The sequence below is a fragment of the Pelodiscus sinensis genome, chromosome 1 (genome assembly GCF_049634645.1).
Source record: "Pelodiscus sinensis isolate JC-2024 chromosome 1, ASM4963464v1, whole genome shotgun sequence".
Lineage (NCBI taxonomy): Eukaryota > Metazoa > Chordata > Testudines > Trionychidae > Pelodiscus > Pelodiscus sinensis.
The window spans coordinates 277,803,797-277,822,351 of record NC_134711.1 but is presented as its reverse complement, the minus strand read 5'-3'; the positions used below and the strand labels follow the sequence as shown (position 1 = coordinate 277,822,351).

At 39.3% G+C, this 18,555-nt stretch overlaps 1 long non-coding RNA gene across 1 annotated transcript; it reads left to right on the top strand.

Annotated features, from left to right (window-relative positions):
• The first annotated feature begins 15,928 nt into the window (after positions 1-15,928).
• Positions 15,929-18,347, top strand: LOC102461127 (uncharacterized). Its single transcript, XR_331365.2, has 3 exons — positions 15,929-15,998; positions 16,803-16,842; positions 17,875-18,347. It is a non-coding gene; the product is annotated as an uncharacterized LOC102461127 (long non-coding RNA).
• Positions 18,348-18,555: the final 208 nt, after the last annotated feature.

Below are 18,555 nucleotides of genomic sequence, written 5' to 3'. Positions count from 1 at the left end.
AAATTTGGCCCTTGGTTGTCAATTACTTCACCGCCAAAAATCCCAAGAAACACATGGGGCCAGATGTAACCCTAGTGTAATTGCATTTTCTTCAGTTGACATCAGAGGAATTAAACCAGGAAATATCCTGAACCATGGTTTCAACTCTAAGAAGTATTTTTAGCAATTGTTACTTCAACTTATATAGAAACATTTTTTTACATTCTGTTGATTCTTCAAAAGCATCCTTTCCCTGCACTCTCCCATGTCTCCCTGGGTTTATTTGGTTAAATGAAAATAATTTACATAAGGCTCAGTTGTGGCTTTATCTTTTTGTTTTGTTTTACCTCTGAACTTTTGTCTTTTCTATTGAAATATAACATTTTAAAGGCAGGAACTGACTTTTACTGTGTATATAGATAGCATCTCATACAATGCATCATCCCTGATCTTAGATGGTCTTTTAGATGGTAATATAACAGAAATGATATCTATCTTAGGACTGTTTATAGAGCCCATCTCCTTTGAATCTATGTAGTGCCTCTATTTGATTTACTTGGTAAACACTTACCTGTGACAAAAGAGCATTAAGAGCTACGGAGCAGGGAAGAAGGCACAAAAGTAAATAAAAATCATCTATGTATTCCTGCCCTACACACAACTACCCCCAGTACTGCTAGAACCACTTTGAGCTGACCTACTATCAGGCATAAAACATTTATTGCTTCTAAAGCAAGAAATATCTCTCAAGAAAACCATGAAACAAATACCTTTTAAAAGATAAAGTTTATATTTCTTATATTCTCCCCCTTTCTCCTCCAGAATCAAATTTCACCTCAGGCAGCCATTGTATGTCCATTGGTCATTCTACCTAGTTGCTAGACTACCTAGGAAAAGCAGTGTTATCTCTTTAACTAAACTAAAATAGTTTAGGTGGTTGAATTTCTACCCTCTTCCTTTCCTTATCATTTATACTGCACTAATAAAAATGGTTCAGGCTGAAATTGTTTCAAATGTTAATATACTTCTTATTATATCTTAGACCTTTTTAAGGTGGCAGATTTAAGGTTTTTTTTAGTGTGGCTTAAACAATAGCTCATCTTTTAAAAATTCTGTTATCTCCTTCCTCTGGATTTTTTCAGCGTTATATCTTTATAATAATGTAATGACCAGGAGCTTAAAATTCTGAATGAGTCTTACCCAGAGAAGAGTGGAATCTCATTACAGTTCCTTTAGAATTATACTCTGTTATTATAGCCATATATCCAAACATTCTGTTGACTTTCTCAGTGCTTCTATGAACTGTCTAGACAGCTATAGAGGGAAATCCATTTTTACCTCAAGGTCCTTTACTGAGTTTTCATGCTTTACTCTTTGAATTCTTTTTATACTTGTGAAAAATTTTATTTTTGCTGGAGTTGTTTTTAATCCACTTGCAAATAGGACATTTATGGTGACAACAAGCAATATAGCAAACAGTATAGCGAAGATCCCTTTCATTATAAATCCCCCAGTCTTGGTTTTCACACATTAATTTCTGAAAAAAGAAAACAAAAGCTTTTTGTTCAAAAGTCTATATTCTTGGTTTCAACTGAAAGATGGTGTTTAAAAAGTTTTAAGAAATTCAGATTTTCTTTTCAGTTAGAAAAGATACCTTGTCTGCATTAATAGGAAATCCAAGATCTTTTTGTACTTGGATAAATCAAACATGGTTTAGCTTCTAAACTTCAAACATCACAAGTCTCATAATTCCTACTAAGAAATAGTTCACATATGACTTTGAAGGAAAAAAAAATTAAGATCCAGAGTTTTAGAGAAAGTTAGGCTCCTGTGTCTATTTCCAATTACATCAATAAATGGCTTGATTTTCTAGACCGCTGAGCACCCACCAGCTCCTGTGAAAATCAAGCCACTTATAGAGGTGTCTAAATCTGGACATGGGAGCATTAGTGTTAATACAGCTATTTCTTAGAATCAGGGCAATCTCTGCCTTCTCCCCCGCGATCCCACACGTTGTACCCAAACCCTTGCTGGGGACCCCAGGTCTCTCTGGAACAAGGAAACTTTCTTCTCACTGTGAGCTGGAACTGCTCAGAGCTGAACTCTCAGCAGGCTTCTCTGAACTCTGTGGTACAGGAACGGCCTCTCTTTGTACAGGCGAAGGGGGTGGCTGGGTCAAATTTCAGTGTTGTGACATTGCGCACCAGGTTGTACATCACTCACTGAAATTTGGCCCACCATCTTCTGTGTGTGTAGAGAGGCAACCGGGTCACATTTCAGCAGTTTTGTACCACCTAGCTGGAGGGACACTGTTTTGGTGTAAGACCCCTGCTTAAAAGCAGTGTGCTTGCAACTCTCCCCCTCCCCCTCACACCTCTATGGACTCCATGGCCTAGATGTTGAGCAACTGTAAAAATCTTGGGAAGGAATTCACACCCCCAGTCTGTCCTTTTTGAAGTCAGGGCATGAGAATCTAACTTGAGGCTTTCATTTAAAAAAAATCTTATCCTTAACATACAAGGTCGTATTTGTTTAAAAAAAATGTATAGTAAGGCATATGGGGAGGGGGATTTTCAAAGTGCTCAGCATTGGTTCAACTCTGCTCCCACAGAAGCAGCTCTCCCGCTGAGTTCAGTAACAGCAGAATTAGGCCAACCTGAAAAGTCTTCCTTGCCCAGAGGGATTACCTAGGTTTAAGCACTTATATAAAAGTGAGCTCATTCAGGAGCTCCAAGTTCTCATCTCTGCCACTTGTTTTAGCAGGAATTATGGGGAGTTCTGCAAACTGAAAATAAGTCTGCTGTTATGCCGAGGCCTACATATAGCTTTAGGTGATTGGCTCTGAAATAGTGCCAATGCTAAATGTTGAGAAAGCAGGATTGAGAGACTGTCTTAAGATTCATGAGACCTAAACAACAACCTTGGGTTCTTTCTGTTTGCCTTCTTGAACTTTTAGGTCACACTCAGGACACATTTTCAAGTTTTCTATGAAAACATGGAGTCTAGAAACTTACTATCTTAAATTAGAGCTGAGATTCACAGGTAATCACTTGTTTCCTGAAGCTGGAGCTTTAACAGAATTCAAATAAACACAACACTAAGAATAAATATCATGAGAGCTGGCACTCAAGATTAAGTGATTTGGCCTAAATATTTTATTACATTTCAAGTTGCATTATTGGTTCCTGCATTATAAGATCTGTAAAATAAGTTGTGTAACCGAGTAAATCCAGTGTTAGCTACACTATTTTGTTAGCTTATGGAACTTAATTTCTATGTTGTTGCCCAAATCTCGATTGTGTAACTATATAGCACTTACACAGAACTTCAGTGCAAAAAAAAAAAAAAAAAAGGCTATATTAGTGAAACATTCAGGTTGTACATTTAAACTTACAGCTAGCTTAACTCTCCTAACGTCCCAAATCCTTCAACCAGCCAGGGGCTGCTTTAGCTGTTGAGCAGCAGATTCTTTGGTGTCTGGGTCAAATTGGTATGAATGATGCTCGGACTTTGTGCGTGGTCTTCCCCTTTCTACCATCCCCAGGAATGAAGGCTTTTGACTTCCCAAATGAAAACCTCTGTTCTACACACCGAAGTTTTGCCTAGGACAGCAGATTGTTTTGAGCAGTCTCTGGTCCCGGAAAACAGCCTGAATATTGAAGTAAGCGTGACTGAGGAAAAAGCTCACTTTTCATTTGCTTTAGCATTGCTGTGTCATCCCATACACACACCCCCATAGCCAATGTCTGCTGATGGTTGCCTGATTGGGTCCTGGTTCTGAAATGAGATGTATGATGGGGTTCTCTGGACCTCCATGGACTTCAACAGTGCTCTACAGAGAAGCGGAAGCCCCCTTACATGTATCTCATTGAACATCCCAGGGCCTTTACCATGGGGTGAATTCCTGACAGGGACATGAACCCGTTACATGCAGGTTTAGGCATCCTGCTTATCCTCTATCCCCTCCTTCCCACTGCCTTTCCCCCGAAAGTACTGAAACTTCAACAATTGCTCTGCATTCATGGATTTTTGTGATATGCTCCATATTATTTACATATTGTACATGGGGCCAAGATAAAAATCTCAGCATCTACATTTTTACCACTCTACCTTTGCCTCTGTCCAAAGTTCAAGGGTATTCAAGTGCTCTTTTAAAACCAGAGAGAACGATTTTGAATTTACTTTCACTGATTTCCTGAAAACACAAGGCCAGGTTCTGCTTTCATTTCCTTTGGTGTAAATCCAGAGTAACTCCAGTGACATCAGTGGAATTGTACTGGTGTAACGGAACACAACTTTTCCCAATTTTTTTCCAATGGGTCTAAAACCAAACCATAGAAGGAGCCAATTTATAGATCTTTTTCTTCACTCATATGCAGACAATAAGAGCCAAGTCTCTCCTGCTATTGTAGTGTATATGGAAAGTAATGTCTTATCTCAGAAAAATGTTCCATCCCTCCCTGAACTTCACAGAGAAACTCTTCACTGGTTTGAGGACCCATATCTAGAGAAGAATTTACTGGATGTGATGATAGGAAATGTGCTCATAAATTTGCTGAAAAAGAGTTTTATGGAGTTCCCTGACATTATGGACCCTCAGAAGTACCACTATTTTTACCTCTGTTTCCTTACTTAACCAACTGTAGTGCTGGAATGTCTCTGTTACAACACTGACAGTATATGGTTATTTTTTCATCTGTGTTACTGGAAGAGATGTCATCCTACAAGAGGTTCCTGTAATAGCTTACAACATTCACATTACTATTTAACAATAAAAGTCATGCTTTTAAGGAATATTGCTGTTAGCACCACCACCATCCTTGCTGCCCCTCTTTGTTCCTTTTGTTGTAAGTTGTTCCTTTCTGCTTGTAGTAATAAAACCAGTTTGTGCTGGTTCAGGGAAAGTTTTGATTAAGAATCATGTTCTTTGCCTGTGTAGGCTGGCACAGCTCCATTAGCTCCAAAGGTGACAGTCCTGAGAAATGAGATGGTCACTCAAGGAAAGGAAAATATTTGTTTTGCCTCGTTCTTTTCCCTTACACACTTACTTTTACCAAAAGAGGACATTTCAAGTTAACCCAGTTATGAATTTGATGAATATTTTCTACAGATTGGATAGAGTATTCTTCCAAAATTCAAAAGGTTCTCATTTAGTATATGGAAAGATATTTAAAATGAAAAAGTGTAATTTCAGACACATGTGAAGTGAAACACAATAGCTGCCTGCACTTCTGCCATGCTGTTGCAAAATATTGACACTTATAATACAGTAAAACTCCAATAGTCCGGCATCCAATCATACGGCACTCCTGATAGTCCAGCATCAAAATGGCAAGAGCCTAGTGAGCGAGCTTCGGTAAAAAACAAGTCACAAAGCAGCAGCTGAACCAAGCGAAAGGGGTAAAAAAGAGTTAAAAAAACTAAAACTTTACAGTATACTGTATACAGTATGTACAATAAAAAGGGTTAAAAACACTTTATATACAGTTATACTGTATACAGTATATATATATATATGTACATATATACATATAAAACCAGTTTATAGTACCTCCTGATAGTCTGGCATATCCGATAATCCGGCACCACGTAGGTCCCAAAGGTTCCAGATTATCGGAAGTCTACTGTAGTTCAGGATCAACAAAAGCTGGACTCTAAATTCTTGGGTCTTGTTGACTAACATTTCCCACATATATCCTTATTGGCTTCACTGAGACTACCTGTGGAGTAAAGTACTTCTTTGGGGTTATGTCTATACAGCAGAACTAAAGTCGAATTAAGCTATGCAACTTCATCTACATCAATAGCGTAGCTGAAGTTAAAATAGCTTAACTTGGCTTTTGGCTCTGTATACACAAGAGGAAGTTGAAGGAAAAACACACTCTTCCTTCAATTTCCCTTACTCCTTGTGAAATGAGGGTTACCATGAGTCAGAGTAAGAAGTTCTTCAGCTTGACATTATTTCAAAATAATGTCTTGTAGTGTAGATGTGCACTATCAGTTATTCTGAAATAACACTGCTGTGTAGACTTATCCAAAGGGTATATCTACACTGCATATCTTATTTTGAGCTTATTTCAAGATAGTTTATTTTGAAATTTGGCACTGTCTACACAGCACCAAATTTCGAAATAGACTGCTATTCTGACAAGTCCCTTAATCCTTGTGGAACAAGGTTTATCGGGACATCAGAATAGCAAGCCCGTTATTTCGGTTGCATTTCAAAATAAAGAGTGCACTGTCAAGATGCAGAAAATGCTATTTTGGGATACCAGAGGTATCCTGAAATAGCACCATAGTATAGATGTATCCTGGGTGACTAAGGCGATCAGTATCTGATGTCATGTGTTATCAAGCACAAAGACAGATCGGAGACGTAAAATCATGGCTCCAGATCAGCATGATGCCAGCACTGAGGGTTTTCTAATCTGGGGTTTTAGATCATCATCATCTCTGCCATGCAGTTATTGAATGCAATAGAATTATCATGTATCTAATAATTTGGAAATACTACTTGGTATTGCATAACTAATTTTAGCTCTAGAATTGTCAAAATGGCCTATCTATTTGAAATATTTAAGTGCTAACAAGGGATAAAGAGAAAGTGGCTACAATAATGGGTTCTCATTTCCAGGGTTTAATCTCCCTCTATGCCATTTTCTGTCCGTTTTTTGGTAGTCACAATAAAAGATGAACATTTCTTTAACAATACTGACTATTACCAGCCAATTTCTTCCCCAGCCTCCTAAAATCCATGATAAGATGCATTTTAGATTTGAGTCCCTGTAGTCTAGCTTGATTGCTAGCTATTTTTGTTGCTTTACTAATCCTGAAACCCTTAAACACAGTGGATAGATAGCCATTAATGTAGAGTGTAACTCTATGTGGTCTCCTATGTAAAATGGCTGTAAGAAGTATGATTTGAATTTTGTTGGTAAAAGTATCCTCAGGGCTAAAGCAAACAAACAAGATCAGCATAGTGTCCTCTTCTATTTACATAACTGTTGGCACTTTTCATTTTTCAACTTTATCTGTTCATATATGAAATCGTTTTATTCTTTCTACCTCCAAGGCAACATTAAAGGATAAAGAGATAAAATGTTCCTGGAAAATGGGACTATTAAATTCCTTGCATGATGGGAGCACTAACAGAAAGAATTCATTTACATGAAATCTTTATTGATGTTTCATTGACTTAAAACAAAGAATTACAGCCAACAGGAATCAGTTAAATATGAACTATATCAAAGAGCTTTCATTGTTTTATTCAGGAGAAATGAAAATTCTTGTCATTTTTGCTGAAGAAAAGTATAGAAAATACAGAAAAAGCCTTTAAATTGGCTTGGGTTTCATACTGATTTGCTGACTGTCACAGATGTGGGAACTATTTTGAACCTTTTTTTAATATCTACCATATAGTAGATAATTCTCAGATTATTACTTTTTTCCACATTAGCTTTGGGGAAATCTTTAGGGACTTAGGGTGTGGTGGCTCATTGGTTGTTTTAATACACAATATATGTAATTTTCTACCTCAGTTTTTCAGGGGCTATACTGTGCATTCTAACTTAGTCTTTGAATTTGTATTTGCACTGAGAACCATAATAAAATACATGTATAGGTCTCTCTATAGAACAATATGTTAATACATTGTAAGAACAGAATTGAGCATTATGAGCATCTTCTCAGTTCTTCTCAGTACACTACCAAAATTTTACCAAGTGATACCTGCATCACACTACTAACAGTGCACTTGAACCATAGGTGTGGCCAGTTCCAGTCTTACCAACAATAATACTGCATAATTATGAACATGAGTAACCTTTACATTTATACAACCTTAATTGTTAACAGCACTGGAACCTTATGGGCATCTAAATCATCTGCATGCAAAATGGGTGCGCTTAAAAATTCTTTGGTTCTGAGAACGCCTCCCTCAAGAGCAGTGTGTCTCTGCACTGCACCAACACATGGATGTGCCTAAATAGCAATACCGCAAGGGGCAGTGCAGAGATGCCCTGCTCTAGAAGGAGGCATTCTGCCTCCCCGATCTCCAAGGTGCACCACCTGCTACTTCACTGTAGTGTGAGATGTAGCTTTCTCCTTCTCGTGAGTCTGGCCAGATATTCCTGCTGGTGCACAGGAATGGGGAGGGAGGATATAGCCTTGCCACTAGAGCTGGGGAAAATGGAAGTTTCTTGCAAAAAATTGTTCAGGGTCCCTTTGTCTCCCTTCCCTCCCCTCCTCCATCCAACTTAAAAAAAAAAGATTTTGACCAGTGTATCTGACTCCAATCTGCTGTTTTTGAGTAACCATGCAACACAGAGGAATAGAGAAGGAGCAGACATTGCAATGCTAGTATGGAGGGAGGAACTGAAGGTCTGTCTGAGTCCTTAAAAAACGACAAATAATCTAGCAGCATCTTAAAGACTAAGAAAATATGTAGATGGTATCATGAGCTTTCGTGGGCACAACCCACTTATCTGGGTCCTCTGTTTTTTAAAAGAGGAGCATTATCCTGGGTCATATTCCACTGGCTTTTCAAATAGAGACTCTTAGGCTATTCCCTAAATGGTAGGGAAGTGGTAGGCACAGTGGTAAGGAAGCTCTGGCCTGTGGGTCACATGTGGGGTTGGCCTCTGTCAGGCCTCCAGATGGTTTGTTTACCTAAGTGTGTTCAGGCACAGTGCCTCACAGTTCCCAGTGGCTGGGAATGGCAACCCCGCAGCCATTGAGAGCTGTGATGTCGGTGCCTACAGACACTCGGGTAAACAAAGCATCTGGTGGCCCGCCAGTGGCTAATCCTGACAAACCACATGTGTCTGGCATTCTGGCAGTTCCCCATTGCTGTTATAGTGGCACAGCTGTAACACTGCAGCTGCTCTGCCATAAAGTCTCCTGCATAGCTGGGAGATGCCCCCAATGAGTATCTCCCGCTGATATAGTGTCAGTGAAATCTATGCCGGGGGGGGGGGGGAGGGAGTGCTTTTTACCACCTCTTGGTCTGAGCATGCTTGTGTTTGGAAAAATTTAAGAGCACAGGAAAAATACTTGTTATTCCCTCCTCCTATCCTATTTGACTACAAGTTTCTATGGCAGAGATAGTCTGAGCATTTTTCCTAGCAGGAACCTGATAGAAATGTGTTGAAGATTTTGTGTTCCTTTCAAGGCTGACTGACTCCTGGGGTGTTACTATGAGAACTGCTTTTGAAGACTGTCTAGAATCAGTGATAGCTGGGATTTTTCTTTCTCTCTCCTTTTTTTTTTTTTGACAGTTTATTTGTTGAAAAATGTCTGTTTGTTTAATAAAAAGCTATATGCAAATTTGACATGAATTTTCCTAATCATTTTAGTAACAACCAATTTAATTTAACTTATTTAATTATTTAATTTAAATAATTAAAACCTGACAAGATTCACAAAACAGTGTAGATGTAGACAGCTGTCCCTAGGGGGTGGAGGGCCCAGGGCAACCCCCTTGGTGCCCCAAGTGTGGGGCCCACAGCAATCTCACCACCTCAGGGCCCCACCCCCACTCTGCCTCTATTCTACCCTGCCCTGTCCCTGTTCCACCCCTTCTCCAGGCTCTGCCTCTTTGCCCCCTTCCTGGAGCAATGCAAGTTAGGAGATTAATGGAGCACTTGGTGCTCGGTGGCAGCAGAGGTTGCCCTCCCATGCTCACTGTAGTCATCCAGCAGACTGCTTCACCCACTTCACTGTGCTCTGCTTCTCCATGGAGGTGAGAAGCAGAATGCTCTTCTTCCTACCATGATGAATGGCAGAGTGAGGTGAAGTGGAGCACAGCAGGCTGCCGGGTTGTTCCATCTCCCTCCACTGTGGAGTATGAAGGGGACTGACCCCGGCTACTGTCCTGTGCCTGACCTGCACATAATCCACTGGGCAGTGCTCATAGTTTGGTTGAGGTGGCTGCCAGTATAACCACCACCGGGCAGATTTGAACCTGGGACTTCTAGAGCTTAATGTGGGAGACTCTACAGCTTGAGCTATAAAGCCAATTTGAGCTATAAAGCCAGAGGTCCCAGATTCAAATCTGCCTGGTGATGGTCACACCAGGTAGCCCCCCAAAATGCAGGGTTTGGGGCTAAAGCCCTAAACCATCCTATGCATAGGACAGCTCTGGATGTAGACTCTCTGCACCAACATCATACACAAATATGGACTATAAGACATCAGGCACTATATCCCCAATGATATTGCGGCACAACTGGTGGCTGAGTTTTGTGACTTTGTCCTCACCCACAACCATTTCAGATTTATACCTTCAAGTCAGTGGCACTGCTGTGGGCACCCGCATGTCCCCACAACACTTCCTCAGCTCTCATCCTTAAGTTCCTCTCATTTGCTTGTACTATATTGATGACATTTTCATCATCTGGACCCAAAGAATTCCACTGGGATTTCAACTCCACTATCAACCTCAGCCAGAACCATTCCACACAAGATATCTTCTTCTGGACAATATAGTGAAAATCAGCAATGGTGACATAAACACAACCTTATACTGGAAACCTACTGACTGCTATAACTACATGCCCCCAGCTTTCGTCCAGAACATATCACACGATCTGTCGTCTACAGCCAAGCCCAAGATATAAACACATTTGCTTTAATCCATCTCTCTCAAGCATTTTTAAAACTATATTACATGCCTTCACATGGGTAGAAACAGATTGTCAGAGCCAGGAAGGTACTCAGACGTCACATACTTAGAATAGACCCAAGAAAGAAAGCAATACAATGCCACTGGCCATTACCTACAGCTCCCAGCTAAAATCTCTCCAGCTCATAGAATCATAGAATACTAGAACTGGAAGGAACCTCAAGAGATTGTCACATCTAGTCCCCTGTACTTATAGTATCCTTTTGGCTCCACAACCACCCTCTAAACCATCCCTGACAGGTGTTTGTCTAACCCAGTGGTTCCTAAACTTTTCAGCATTGTGCCCCCTTTTTGATTTTTGAGAACCCCTCACGCCCCCTCCCAAAAATAGCAGCAAAACTTGGGGTGGGATTGAAGGGTGTGTGTGTGGCTGGGTCGCCTCGCATCCCCCCTGGAATTTCTTCATGTCCCCCCTTGGGGGCACGTCACCCAGTTTGGGAATCCATTGTCTAACTTGTTCTTAAATATCTCCAGTGATGCAGATTCCATTTTCCCATGCCTAAACATCCTCACAGTTAGGAAGTTTTTCCTAATGTCAATGTCCAACCTAAATCTCCCTTGTTTCAATTTAAGCCCATTGTTTCTTGTCCTGTCATCAGAGGTTAAGGAGAATAATTGTTCTCCCTCTTCCTTATAAGAACCTTTTAGGTACTTTAAAACTATTATCATGTCCCCTCTCAGTCTTCTCTTTTCTAAACGAAACAATCTGTCCTAGATGACGATCCATCACACTCACAGACCTTGGGAAACAGACTAGTCCTCACTTAGAGACAGCCCCCCAAATACTGAAACAGATACTCACCACCAACTACACACCACAAAACAGAAACACCAACCCAGGAAACAAACCTTGCAACAAACCCCATTGCCAACTCTGTCCATATAGCTATCCTAAGGTATGTCTAGACTACATGCCTCTAGCGACAGAGCCATGTAGCTTAGACTACCCGGCATAGGAAAATGAAGCGGTGATTTAAATAATTGCTGCTTCATTTACATTTACATGGGTGCCGCGCTGAGCCGATCAGCTGTTTGTCGGCTCAGCGCAGTAGTCTGGACGCTCTGCAGTCGACATCAAAGACATTTGACGACCTCCCTGGGATGAGCATCTCTGCCATTTCCAAGTTTCCTATTACTGTTTCCCCTTCCTCACTGAGCAATGGGCCTACCCAGTCCTTGGTCTTCCTCTTGCTTCTAATATATTTATAGAATGTCTTCTTGTTTCCCTTCATGCCTGTAGCTAGTTTGAGCTCATTTTGTGCCTTTGCCTTTCTAATCTTGCCCCTGCATTCCTGTATTATGTACTTATATTCATCCTTTGTAATTTGTCCTAGTTTCTATTTTTTATATGACTCCTTTTTTATTTTTATATCATGAAAGATCTCCTGGTGTATCCAAGGCAGTCTTTTGCTATATTTTCTATCTTTCCTATGCAGCAGAATAGCATGCCTTTGGGTCCTTAACAATGTCCCTTTGAAAACTGCCGACTCTCTTTAGTTGTTTTTCCTCTCAGTCTTGCTTCCCAGGGGACTGTATCTACCAGCTCTCTGAGCTTACCAAAATCTATCTTCCTGAAATCCATTGTCTCTAATTTGCCATTCTCCCTTCTGCCATACCTTAGAATCATGAACTCTATGATTTCATGATCACTTTCACCCAAGCTGCCTTCCACTTTCAAATTCTCAACCAGTTCCTCCCTATTTGTTAAGATCAAATCTAGAACAGCTTCCCCCCCGGTAGCTTTTTCAACCTTCTGAAAAAAAAAGTTGTCACCAATGCAGTCCAAGAACTTATTGGATAGTCTGTGCCCTGCTGTGTTAGTTTCCCAACATATATCTGGATAGTTGAGGTCCCCTATCACCACCAAATCCTGAGCTTTGGATGATTTTGTTAGTTGTTTAAAAAAAGCCTCATCCATCTTTTCCACCTTGGTAGACCCCTAGCATGACATCACCCTTATTTTTTTACCCCTTTTAGCCTAACCCAGAGACTCTCGTCTCCTGTGTCCATCTCCACCTTAGTCCAAGTATGTACATTTTTAATATATAAGGCAACACTTCCTCCCTTTTTCCCCTGCCTGTTCTTCCTAAGTAATCTGTACCCTGCTATACCAATATTCCAGTTGTGTGTATTATCCCACCAGATCTCTATGATGCCAATGATGTCATAGTTGTATTTATTTATTAGCACTTCTAGTTCTTCCTGCTTATTACCCATACTTCTTGCATTCATATATAGGCATCTAAGATACTGATTTCATCTTCCCTCCCAGTTCTGCCTTGTCCCTCCTTTCTCTCTGCTATTATAGTCCACCTTCCCTCCCATTTCCTACTCATCTCCCAGGTCTCCATGTTCTTCACTTTGGTCACATGTCCCCGTCAAACCTAGCTTAAAGCCCTCCTCACTAGGTTAGCCAGTCTGTATCCAAATACGGTCTTCCCATTTCTCAAAAAGTGAACACCATCCTTGCTTAGCAGTTCTTCCTGGAATAGCATCCCGTGGTTGAGGAAGCCAAAGCCCTCCTGGTGACACCATCTTCGCAGCCAGGCATTCACCTTCAGGATGCACCTGTCTCTTCCTGGGCCCCTACCTTTGACAGGAAGGATTGAAGAGAATACCACCTGTGCTCCAAACTCCTTCACCCATACTCCCAGAGCTGTGTAGTCACTCTTGATCTGCTCAGTGTCGCACCTCACAGTATCATTAGTGCTCACATGGATGAGTATCATGGGGTAAACAACTTCATGCCATTATAATTATTTATTTAGCAGCTTTATCTAGAGTTGTAAGAATATGCTGTAACCATAAGGTTACCCCAGATATGAATTTAACTCTGTATGTATTTTCCCAGAGATTAAGGGTAAATTTCCCTCTTGTATAGAAAGCCAGCAAAAAGCCTATAAACTTTGTAAGTTCTTCTTAAGCTTTCAGGCAGAGGAATTCAGCAGGCATATTAAAAAATAAATAATAATAATAATACCCCCCCCGAACTATGCAATTACATGCCAAAAAAAAAGGCATTAAGTCCTCCTGCATTTTCATATCCTGAGTATCTAGTCTGATTAACTTTTGTTGGGCCTTTTTTTAGCAATGAGAACTATATTTCACACTTTGCATGATAAAGAACCTTTTCCATTAATTACAGTTGATAGTTGATCCATCTTCTTTTGAAGGTGCTCAAGGGAGTAAAAAAAACCTAACAATTTTTTAGCTATGAAGTGTGAACAGAGTAAATGGAATTATGTGCTGTATTATAATAGCAGCAAAATGTCTGAATTTCTGCAATAAAATCCCCAAATTGCTGTAATCAAGAAGATCAGAGAAGGCAGATAGGTCAAATGGCAACTTTATTCATGCATAAAGCAGGCAAAGAGACCAATAAAAGTGAAAATTAAAATACCTAAATATTCTTAAAAACAACATAGCACTTGTGCTTTCATACCATGCAGTCCATGCTAATTAACAGCTTAAATTCAAGCACAATTTTACCACTCTTTCTTATGCAGAATAGTTGATTGCTCCAGAGGTAGTCCCACTGATATCATTAAGACTAACTCATGCAGTAAGATATTAATCAATGTGAACAAGGGTAAGAGAACCTGCCCCTGAAATTTGTAGGAGCCAATAACATTTCTCACAGATGAAATTTCATTGAAAACAATGGAATTATATAAGAAATGAATTTGTCCTGGATTTGATAGCCTCTCTTAAATAAGGAACTAGTCAGAGCTATTGAGCCTGATCAGCTTCTTTCTACTGAATGTTTTTCCCCCAGTAAAGTATTTTCTTTCACTCAGATTGCTCCAGCTAACAGGCATGATTGTCTGCTCATGTGATTACAGCCAATGCCTCTCAGGCTAGCCAGGCATTTGCCACTTCACTTCCTTGACTATCCATGTATGCTTTAATTGTCACCTGCCCTTCACTATTGCTCTCATCAGCTCTCCCTTCCACTTTATTGCTGTTTTCCTAGTCTTTCACTTCTGTCAGCTTCATGTCTTCTTCCATATTTCTCTTATTCCTGGAAGGGTCTTTTTGACTACCACACAACACCTCCATTCTTCAAACTACTCATTAAACCCTCATTTTCAAGTCATTCCAGTTCATTTTGTTTCATGATCAGTAAAATATTGTGTAGCATATTTTCCTTATTTTTATTTTATCTAAACTAAGCTTTTGGGTGCAAGAAAAGTATATAAGGGTGAGTCTACACGGCAGGGATTAACTTGAAATAAGCTATAAATATTGAGTTATGTACATTGCATTACTTATTTTGAAATAGCTGATTTTGAAATTGGAAGCATCTACACAGCACTTATTTGGAAATAGAGTACTCTTTCTCTGATTTGTCTTACTCCTCCTACAATGAGGGCTACAGGAGTCGGAGTAAGAAGTCCTTCCAGATTGACAGTATTTCAACAATATTTCAAAATAACACTAATTATTTTGAAATAATGTTGTTATGTAGACGTATCCTTAGTATCATTTGCAACTGAGCTATATAAGCAATAGAAAAATCTAACTAGGGCCCGATAATTTAAAGCTAGCTCTGAATTCTCCCCACTTCTACTTTGACCATTTTCTAGCATAGTTACTAATCAAAATCCTGATATAGGAAAAAAAAATTAAAAATAGTAATTCGGTTTCAAAATGAGTTAATTGTCTTGAAAGTTACCCTACATTTCAGGAGCTTCATTGACCTCAAATTTGGAGCAGTTGGAATTTAATCTCTCACTGATTTAATCTCCCATTTTTTTATTCTTATGTTTCCTGATTAAATTAAGTTTTCATCCCAAATTGACCACACATAGGGAACCAGAGGAGGATATGGACATGAGAGGAATATGAACATAGATGGAGTCTTAAGAATCCAATTTTAAATGCAAAAGAGTTTTGAGCATCATTTTATTTAGAGAACTTCTGATATTGTTGCATTCAGCAGTTAGTTTCTAATCTTAGATTAATGTGAATTCATTATTTTCAATGTCAATGTTTCTTCCTGTTCTATTAACTATTGTTTGATGTAGAAGGTGCTGTTTATTTTGTTGAGCTAGTGAAGATCTTCCTCTAGCATTTTTCTATAAGAAACATAATTAACACATCTTTATACTTTTTAGCAGAAGTCCTTTTGTGATATATCTATTTCCTTTTTTTTCTTCTGGGTTACAGATAATGCCATCTTCAATCAACATACATGATATTAAACACGTATAAGCCATTAACTCTTTATTTTAAGTGGCATAAAAGCAATAAGCAATGCTTTCTTTTCAGATTTCGAGGATCATGTTTCCCTTCCAATATCCAAAGAATTCCTCTCTGAAGACGTGCAGTATTGAAGGTGAATGACCTTCATTGGCATTTGGGAGCTGGTAAAGGGTTAGGAAGAGATGGATCTTGAGTGCAGGGTGCATCATTGCTCTATTAAAATCCCCAAGGATATCTGACCAAGAATAAATGTTTTAAGGAACCTTAACTTTTACTGGAACATGCTAATGAGTAATGCTCTGTTGCCAGTAGAGAAGAGACATCAGTGGGGCAGTCCAGGGTTGTCAGGTGATCCATGAATTCATGAATTCTGGTTAAAGCCAGAATTCCCTAAATCAATTGTCTCAACAATCATCTCTCAAAAGTCACTTATATAAAGAGACCATGTGGAGAAAACTCTAGAGTCACCTTCAAAATTTCTAGGGCCCTCTGAATCTTTCCCTCTAGAACTTTCAAGAGGAGGTTACCAAATGGCCCTTTATTCCCCACAATGTTAAAAGCATGAATCATTTCTGAAATCACTCTGTGTTGGGGTATCACTAGTGAAGACTAAGGCTATGTCTACACTACAGAGTTTTTCCAGGATACCTCCAGTATACGTGTCCAAGGAACGTGCCCGCTTTTTCAGAACAGTTTCTGAAAAAGCAGACGTGTTCTTTCAGCATCCCTGTATTCCTCATTTTATGAGGAATATGGGGTGATCTGAAAGAGGAGGATTTTTTCATGTAGATAGGCCAAATTTTGGAAAAGCCTCTTCCCCCAAAGAAGTGGAAATTGCATTTGCAATTTGCGTATCTTTTTCCGACATTTGAAAATAGGTCAAGTTCAACTCAAATAAGAGGTGTTTTTAATTAAAAAATATTACATTTAATTCCAGGGACTCCTTCATAAGATGGATTGGAGCAAAGATGGCAATGGTGAGCAAGTGTCTTCTATTGTTCCTTTTCAAGATTTTTTAGGAACACCAAGACGATTTTGTAGCTCCCAAGAGTCAAGGTTTACTTTCAGTGGGCCTGTGAAGATCCCTGCATAAGCTCAAAAGAAACTGGTGCAACAAAAAATGTTACTTGATCCATAAGTCTCCCTACTATCCTGGAACCAACACAACTCCAACATTACTGCAAACACATTTAAAAATGACAGTTGTGGAAATTTAGCTTGCACATTCTGTTCTTGTTATTTTTACAGTAGCTCTTTTCCATAGATGAAAAAGTACTGCCACTAGCTAGAACAGAAGTTCTAGTGGAAGCCAATTGGACATGATTTTATGCTCTGCTAAAAAAAAGTTTGGTTAATGAACCAAAATAACTTGGGGAGATTGTCAAGAACTGGGGTTAGGACATTTGGAGAGAGCAATGGATTTTGCTTGACTTACTTGTTTTCAATTTGTTCTTTTACATTATATTTGGTTTGATTATGACTCAGCGATAGATTCACAGAAAAACCATTGAAAGAAAAATCAATAACACAAAAAGAACACACACTCAAAACTCTCCACTAATGATATCTCTCCTCCCAGACATGCAAACTGAGCCCTCTAATTAAGTCACAAGAGCTTTCTTTTCTTGGTCAAATTTAAGCTTTAAGATGGTAACTCTCCCCCGCACCACACACACACACACACACACACACCAAAATTCTTCTAAACCATACTACATTAGTGGATTCTATCTGATGGAGATCAAACCAAAAAATAAGTCTTCAGGTTAACCAATGTGTGTATATATTTTAAAAAGGATGGAGTGGGCCGTAGAAGTCAATGGGAGCTTGGTCACTAAATTCATTGGGTCTCAGATTCTACTTGACCTTTTTCTTCTGTAACACACATCTTTTAGTCCCCCAGATAAACCCCTACTACGTTAGAACAAAAATAAGTGTGCACAAGAACTATTCTTTTGTATATATAAGCTCTCCCACCACCTTTCATTATTCACTTTTTTGTACTGCAGGAACATTGAGACCTTGGACAAGAATGAAGCCTCCATTGTCCTAGAACATTTACAATTTGAATAAAAATGGATAATATGGCAAAGATTTTCTAGAGTGAGCCATCACAGAGAACCTTGCTTTCAAGAGCATAAGTACAACAATTTCTGAAAGTTAGTCACTTTTATGTTGTCTCAGTGTGGGTGCCCCAAAATGGAGGTGCGCCAACCTTTAGCTACTTTTAAAAGTTTTGATCCATGTATCTACTTGCCCACCATCGTGTAAACTTGTGGATGTTTGCATTTGCTTCTTGGGAACCCAGTGTCTGTTGAAATAAATAGCAATATAGATAACCTATTAAAAGCTCCGTAAAAATAATAGTTTTGTCTCATCTTAGGCTGTAAAGACATTTCTCACCCATTCTTTTTCTTCACCAATCTCATGTTTTTTACAAAAATGGAGAAAACATTTAGATGTGGTTTTGGGGGGAGTGTGTTTCTTACTTAAAACAGCCCTTTTTCTTCTCTTAGGACTTGATTGTGTGTCATAATAATTATGGCTGTGCTAGAATGTTTGAAGTAGCTGGAGACATTCTACCTGCTTGAGACTGGAAAGTAGAATGACTTAGGTTTCTGCAAGTGTACCTGTGGAGTAACTCCTACACATCTTTAAGGTTGCCATCTGTGACAGACATGGAGCTGTTA